The 7,517-nt window shown below is 43.8% G+C and overlaps 1 long non-coding RNA gene across 1 annotated transcript; it reads left to right on the plus strand.

The window, feature by feature from the left end:
• The first annotated feature begins 296 nt into the window (after positions 1-296).
• On the plus strand, positions 297-4,632 carry LOC109199117 (uncharacterized). The gene is made up of 3 exons (XR_003218449.1): positions 297-1,062; positions 1,282-1,863; positions 4,598-4,632. It is a non-coding gene; the product is annotated as an uncharacterized LOC109199117 (long non-coding RNA).
• Positions 4,633-7,517: the final 2,885 nt, after the last annotated feature.

Genomic DNA, 7,517 nt, shown 5'->3' on the forward strand with positions numbered 1-7,517 from the left:
AAGAAGAGTGGTCCTTGGTAGCCATGACAAGAAGGAGGTCCCATAAATGGGGCTGGGCTGTTTGTTGCTGGCAGGTAAAAGAAAAAACACAGAGAAAAATGAAAATCAGGGAAGTCCAGGCCTTGGAATTTTCACTCCAAGGTCCCCTGCCTGGACCTCCCCCTAGCAGATGAACATAGAGAGGTAGGGTAGGTGAGCCTAGGGCTCGAACCCGGGCCTCTATGGTACTAAGCTGTTAGCCCGCCACATGTCGGGCAAACAAAAGCGGGAAAATTCCTCTATTTAAAGACCACAACGCGTACATCACGCACCCAGCCTTTTGGAAATGAGCTGGAGACCAGGCATTTTTGCACTCCAATACTTAGTAAATTTCACACACTCACACCTGATTTTTTCCCTGCACACCTCTTTGGTTTGGGCCTGTTTTCTTCCTTGGTTGATATATGTGTAACTGATACATGAGATTGGCCCTTACCGCTGTATGGACTGATATATAGGGTGCCTTAAAGGCCGCCTTAAAACTAAGTGTTTCCCTGAGCTTTTAATTGCGGCTTGAAAAAAGTAAAAAGAAATGAAAAAAAGAGAGAGAGAGAAAAATGGAGGCAGGCTTGAGCTTCGTCTTTCACTCTGGGCCTACCCTGCTGTAGCAGACGGACTACTATCAGAGACTCGAACTAGGGTCGTTAAACTCTGGAGTCCGAATGCTGGCCTCTTAACGCTGTACACCACTCAGCAGGGCGAGTAAACTTTGGAAAAAAAAGGACATTTATCTTTTGTCCTTCAATTTTTTATTTTTTTTTTGTTATCGTTTTTCTAAATCTATTAAGCTTCTTGTGCAATATTGTTCCACACAAATTACACATGGACATCTAGCTATTTTTTTTATTGGCATTCACAAAATGGGACTGGATGTTGGACGGCTTACCAAAGCCTTCCTGCTACCCGAATCCCTGCTTGGAAACCTGCTGGCCGCGGCGGCACCATGTTTTCACCACACTCTTCCGCTTCAGCTGTCTTTTTTGCCTCATGGCTATACCCACACTGACCACTCCTTCAATGAAGGTAAATACAAGCAGGTCATTCTGAAAAACACACACAGCTTATCATCTTATCCTTCTACAACACCTAAAAGCACTCTGTTCATTTCTTCGCTAGATTAGCCGCTAGCATACACGCTGCTGTGTTAGAGGCTTGTTGCTACCTAGTTAGCCATGCTGCACACCTGTTACTCTGTATTTGTCAATGATTCGGCACTCCTTCGGTTTTGTTATCCATTTTTAGACAGTAATGAGATCATCTGCACACTCCACAGAGCTCCAGAGTTACTGTTCATAGCAAAAGTGTAATGCTGTCCTTGGAGATTTTCACCTAAGACTGTGAGTGTGAGTGTGTAATGGATTTCAAAGTGTTTAAGTGTTCAGAGCACTCTACAGCCTGGTAAGGTGGCAAGTTTGAAAAGAGCAGCAGAAGGTATCAGTACTGTAGTGTAACTTGTTCTTTTCCTTTCCTAACAGTGAACAGAGTGCCGATTATTATCGACAGCTACGTCCACCCGGGGTGAAAGTAGTGTGGGAGACCATCAGGACCCAGCTGGGTTTCCTTGGTCCAGAGGTTTGGAGAAACCTCTTCCTTTTCTTTCATCACAGCTGTCCTGTGCCAGATGTTCTGTTGACCACTGAGAGAGGCGTGTTTGAGAAAGATCAGGAAGACTGAAGCTCATGGTAGGAATGAAGGAGGACCTTGTGAGCTCCACCAGCAGCTCCCTCACAAGGAACTGTTCACAAGTCCACTGCAGGCACGCCCCAGAAGATGGATAAAGGCAGCGTTTCATGAAGACACTGGAACCAATCTATCTTCATAACAGTGAGTTTTATCAACAGGTCATATGCTCTTGAGACATAGTCTGGCGATAGCGATTATACACAAATTGTGGGTGTGTTTAAATTGTAGCAGCTATGTGGTGTAGCTTATAGCAACATGTACTGTGTGCTCTGGATGCTTTGTAGGTGAAAGCAGCATAGTTCACTACAAAAGCTTTCATGGTCAACATTTCTGCCTCTATAAAGCAAAATGTATCAGGAATTCATAGATCAAACTTTATGAGTCCCTCGGGTGGGTTCAGCCTATCATGCATTTTAATCTCCTTTCCAATAAACACAGAGTGACATGATTTGAAAGTTGAAATTGTTTCCAATTAACCAACTTGTTTCATTTGAGTTTATCTGATAAAAAAAATGCTGGTAAGTAAGCTTGTTGCAGTATTGGATGTAAATTGTGTATGCTGCTGAAATATCTAACAGACCAAAATATTTTTCAGTGGTGAATGATATTAGGAAAACCCGTAGATCTTGTTTTCTAACTGCATTGTAAGTAGCAGACAATGAGGGATGGCGTTCAGCTGCAGTTAAAGAGGCTAATGTTTACAGCCGTACCCAAGCTGCCCCCTGCCTTTGGCCACACAGCTGTGTAAATACATTTGGCGAGGTGGCTTTTGGTCTGACTGTAGACTGAGTTTAAATGACAGTTGCACTTGCACTGGGTGACTGATCTCCATTTCCTGGACAGTAAAAGCAGGGTTTCCCTTCTTGGAGTTAGTCAAGTCAGATTTTAGGGTAAGTTAAAGAGGTTGTTGTCTATATTATGCTAAATGCTCATGCCTCCATGGATAATGCTGCAGTTTCCCAGACATGGATTAAGCCTAGTGCTAGGCTTAAAGTTGTTTAAATGGAGGTCTTCACTGAATTATTCTTTTAATCTGGGACTAGAAATAACCCATATCTGGGAAACCCTTTCAAAACATCTTTAGTAGGCATTATAAATGAGACAGACCCCAGTGAAATTTAACTGGGGTGATGGGTAAAAATGAACTCCTACCCACAGGAAGGCAGCAGCTCTGCTGTCTGTAGAGACAAGGTCAGAGTTTCTGACCGTCAATCATTTAGGGATGAAAAGTAATCTTTGCCTAAATGTAATAGTTGATTGCACTGCAGCACAGCTTTCTTGATGAGGAAGAGCAGCTGTGCTGTGATGTCAGCTTCAGCTGCCCAGCATGCACACCTGAAATGTTGGTGGTTTCAGTTGATGGGAAGAGAAAGCTATATCACTTTCAGCAAAACGAAAGGTGCTCATTGTCGATGTTCTTTGTTTTTGTGTCTTTATGCATATATTTCTATATACCTTCCATGGTTAGACTTTATTGTTTCTCTGATGTTGCTCTGATGGCCGTGACTTTTTTGATGGCGTCTTTGTTGCTGAATAGGGCTGCCACGATTAGTCGACTAGTCACGATTACAGTCACGACTGATTTAATAGTCGACGCGTGGTTTGAAGCTTTGTAAGATCACAAAAGACGCAGGAATAAGTAGTAGGATTTAAGAGTGTAATAACGGACTGAAACAGAAGATGGCAGCACTGCATGTACAAGGATGCCAGCTGCCGTTACACTCCGAAGAAGCAGTGTCCCAGAATTCATAGCGCGGCCCTGCTCAGTTTTCAACAATGGCGGCAGCTAGTTAGTTTTAATATTACTCTTATTAATCTTTCTGGGTCACAAAATAAACGTTAACATATTTTCAGGCGAGAATGTAGCTGTGTAAACCTCAAATATCTGCTCAGTTTATCAAGACACCGCATATTTTCAAAAGCGCTCCGACATTTTCGGAGACGTCTGTTACCCACTAGCTCCATAGCTAGCCGGGGGCAAGGCTCACTAGAGCCCGTGAGAACACCGGACTCCAGGCAAATCGTTTTCAAACGCACCACCGTCTTTCGCTACTCAGGTTAAACATATATAAGTCAGTTAGATAACTTAAAAATGTTATTGTTTGGCCTTTTTTTTTTAGTATTTTATTTGTTCCTGAGTAAATCGGTTTGGCTGAGATTAAAGTTATAGTTCATACACGGCCGAATAAACGTCAAGCAGACAACTGATTATCAGAAGTGTGAGATGTTCAGAATATACTCCGGTGTCCCGTTATATTTTAGATAGCAAGGAGTTTATTAAACTTTACCGAAACAATCTGTAAATCTCATTAAATTTAATAAACTATCATCTTGTCTTTATTTTTAGTTAGCACATACCCTAAACCAGGGGTGCCCAATCCTAGTCCTCGAGAGCTACTGTCCTGCAGCTTTTAGATGCATCCCTACTCCAACATAGCTGAATCAAATGGTTTGATGACCTCTTCAGCATGTCATCAAGTTTGGCAAAGGCCTGATAACAAGACATTCATTTGATTCAGGTGTGTTGGAACAAGGATGAATCTAAAAGCTGCAGGACAGTAGCTCTCGAGGACTAGGATTGGGCACCCTGCCCTAAACACTTAAAACTGTAAGCTAATGTTATATAAGAGCAGATGCTGCTGGTGCAATAAGCTGTACGTTTTACGTCCAATGGATGCATGATCCGATTAGTCGACTAATCGCAAAAATAATCGGTGACTAGTTGACTATCAAAATAATTGTTTGTGGCAGCCCTAGTGGACTTTGATTCCAAGTTAATACTAGCTAGTGTTTCTCACTGGTTTTTGGGCGGTGGAGTAAAAGGGATTGGTTGCTGGCTGTTTGTAATGTTAGCCTTGTCTTTGCTTTCTTACAGGCAGGATAAAGACATGGTGATAAATGAGTGTGTGGCCGTCTGCTGAGGACCAGGAGCTCAGGACACTCAGACGGGGGCGTCGCAGCAGGAGTCACCGCGCACCACAATCCTCTGCTGTTCTGAGATGTCACACTCCTGCCTGCACATAGAAACCACAGTGAAGTCAAAGTTCCACCTGCACCTCCACCTGTTCTTGCAACAGCATGAACACTGACAGAGGTGAGACAGCAGAAGAGTTTTTGTCTATTTTTTGTTTTGTTTGTTTTTTACTAAGTTAAGGAATTAAGTGAAGAAGAGTGATTAAATAAATTGTTTCTTGCAGTTTTGATTTAATGATTGTGTTTAGGATTATTTCAGAAACATGTTTAGAGGATCTTTGTAAGCCTGTATTTCCTTTAAAAGAAGGGAAGCACTTCTTCATTCTACAGAAAAGGTGACACATTACAGATGACTTCATAAAAACCACAGTGAGCCAGTTGGATAAACAGCAGCCTAATCAGACTTCTGCAGAGTCTCAAAGTTTTTTTGGAGTCTGCTTCTTGTGTCCAACAGGACGAATTCTGTCCATAAACAAAGGATTTGAAAATGTACCCATTTTTGTTTTCGTTTTACTTTTGCTGATCTGACACCACTTGTGCCAAAAATCCGGACAAATGTCATTTGACCAAGGAGCAAATCTGAGCCAAATAGACTGATCATTTTTTTTCACGTGGCGTCTCATCAGAGGACACTTTTCCTTTTCCAAGCTCCTGTAGAACTGGCAGAAAAATCCTGGAAGCGCTGTCTGAATTCTGTTTCGAGACATGTAATCACAGACACATATTTCCCTTTTTTAGCAGAAAGGTTGGCCTGTGGATAAGCAGTTCTGGTCTTGGACAGTGTGGGGAAGTGCACAACGTTGAAGTTGCGCAGTTGTGTCTTAAAGAGATTGAGCTTCACACAAAATGCTTTCATGTGCGCATAAAGTTGTGGTACAAGCTGCTCTTTCCCTTGTAGGCTCTTGTTCAGGGTGGTTAAATGATCAGTAAGATCATCTAAAAATGCAGGTCTGCCAACCATAGAGGGTCATTCAGCTCATGAAGAGGTCGGTCCTTCTCTTTCAAAAATGGTCAATTTCTGATCTCAGGGAGTAAAGACGCTTCAGCACGGCACCGCGGCTTAGCCAGCGCGCCTCCGAGTGGTAGAGTAGATCCCCATATTCAGCATCCGCATCAGAAAGGAAAGCCTGAAGTTCTCCGTGGTACAGTCCACTTGCTCGAATTATGTTGACAGTTTTTACAATAGTGTTCATTACATCTCCAAGATTGACTGTCTTGGCACAAAGGGCTTCTTGGTGAACAGTACAGTGCATTTCAACAGCCTCACCTCCAGCCTCTTTCACCTCAGCGCACATCGTAGACGCCATTCCTTTGTGTGCACCCGCCATAGCTGGAGCCCCGTCTGTTGTATCTTCACACAGCTTGTCCCATTTAAGTCCCATTTTGTCAATTGAGTCTGACACAGCTTCAAAAGTATCCATACCTGTTGTTGTGCCTTTTAGACTCTTAAGATCGAGCAGCTCCTCTGTAACTCCACGTCTTGCGAGGAGTTGGGCCACCTCATAGCTGGCTATTGTAGCCTTTTCCTGGACTTTTTGAGCACAAAAAAATACTGTTGCTGACCCTGCAGGACAGCTACCATTTGCTTTACTTTCTGCTCTCGCTCAGCACCAGTGTAGGATGCATAGACCTGATGTTTGGTTTCATAATGACGTCGTACATTACACTCTTTCATAACTGCCACAGTTTCAGTGCAGATAAAACAGACACTTCCCCTTGGATTCTTTGAAGAAATATTCACTCTCCACCGTGTCTGAAATTTTCTGCACTCACTTTCTACCTTTCGCTTCTTTGGTTCTGCCATGTTCAGTAACTTGGGTAAATTTCTTCTAGGATTGTCCTTTCTGGTGGAGCAACTGCCTTGATCAACAGCAGCTCCCCTGGTGTTAAACTAAGAAGTGCCATACACTCAAGCAAAAGTTGAAGTGCGGGCCAATTAAAAATGGACCGCGGGCCGTAGTTTGGACACCCCTGCTATAGACATTAGCACACACTCCAACAGGTTTTCATCCTCTAGAGTCACTTGGATGACACTGAAAACACTACGTCCAGATAAACTCCGTGTATATAGTGTATTATCTTACAAAAAATACAAACAAATATAAAACAAGTATTTATTTTCTAAATGTAATGCTTCCTTTTAGGAGGAAGGTGGAGACGCAGCTCCAGCAGAGCAACACCAGAGGTGTGTGGAGAGGACTGAACACCATCACTGGACGGAGCACTGTGAGCGGAGGGGGTCCAGAGTCTGGAGACCAGGTTCTGGCTAACAGATTGAACCAGTTGTTTAACAGGTTTGATTCAGTAGCCCTTCCCTCCCCATCCACCAGAGCTCGTCACACCTCTCTGCAACCCCCCACAGCACCGGGGACATGAAATGCACCTCACCTGTCCCCTTTTCCTTCAACCACTCTACTGGGTCTAAGTCGTCTCCACCTGCTACGGCGGCTGAGGTCCTTTGGGGTGAACAGGACAGTCCTAAGGACATTTTATGACACTGTGGTGGCGTCTGCTATTTTCTATGCTGTGGTGGAATGGCAGAGAGGGACGGGGGGAAACTCAACAAGCTGGTCAGGAGGGCCAGCTCTGTCCTGGACTGTCCGCTGAAGTCCATCGAGCAGGTTGGGGAGGAGAGGATGTTGTCTAAGCTAACATCCATCATGGACAACACCTCCCACCCCCTGCATGAGACAGTACGAGCACTGAGCAGCTCCTTCAGCAGTGGACTTTTACGCCCACAGTGTAGGAAGGAGCGCTACCGCAGGTCATTCTTACCAGCAGCTGTCAGACTCTATAATGCAGCTTAACATTCCTTTGGTCAT

This window comes from Oreochromis niloticus, unplaced genomic scaffold, assembly GCF_001858045.2.
Source record: "Oreochromis niloticus isolate F11D_XX unplaced genomic scaffold, O_niloticus_UMD_NMBU tig00007994_pilon, whole genome shotgun sequence".
Taxonomy (NCBI): domain Eukaryota; kingdom Metazoa; phylum Chordata; class Actinopteri; order Cichliformes; family Cichlidae; genus Oreochromis; species Oreochromis niloticus.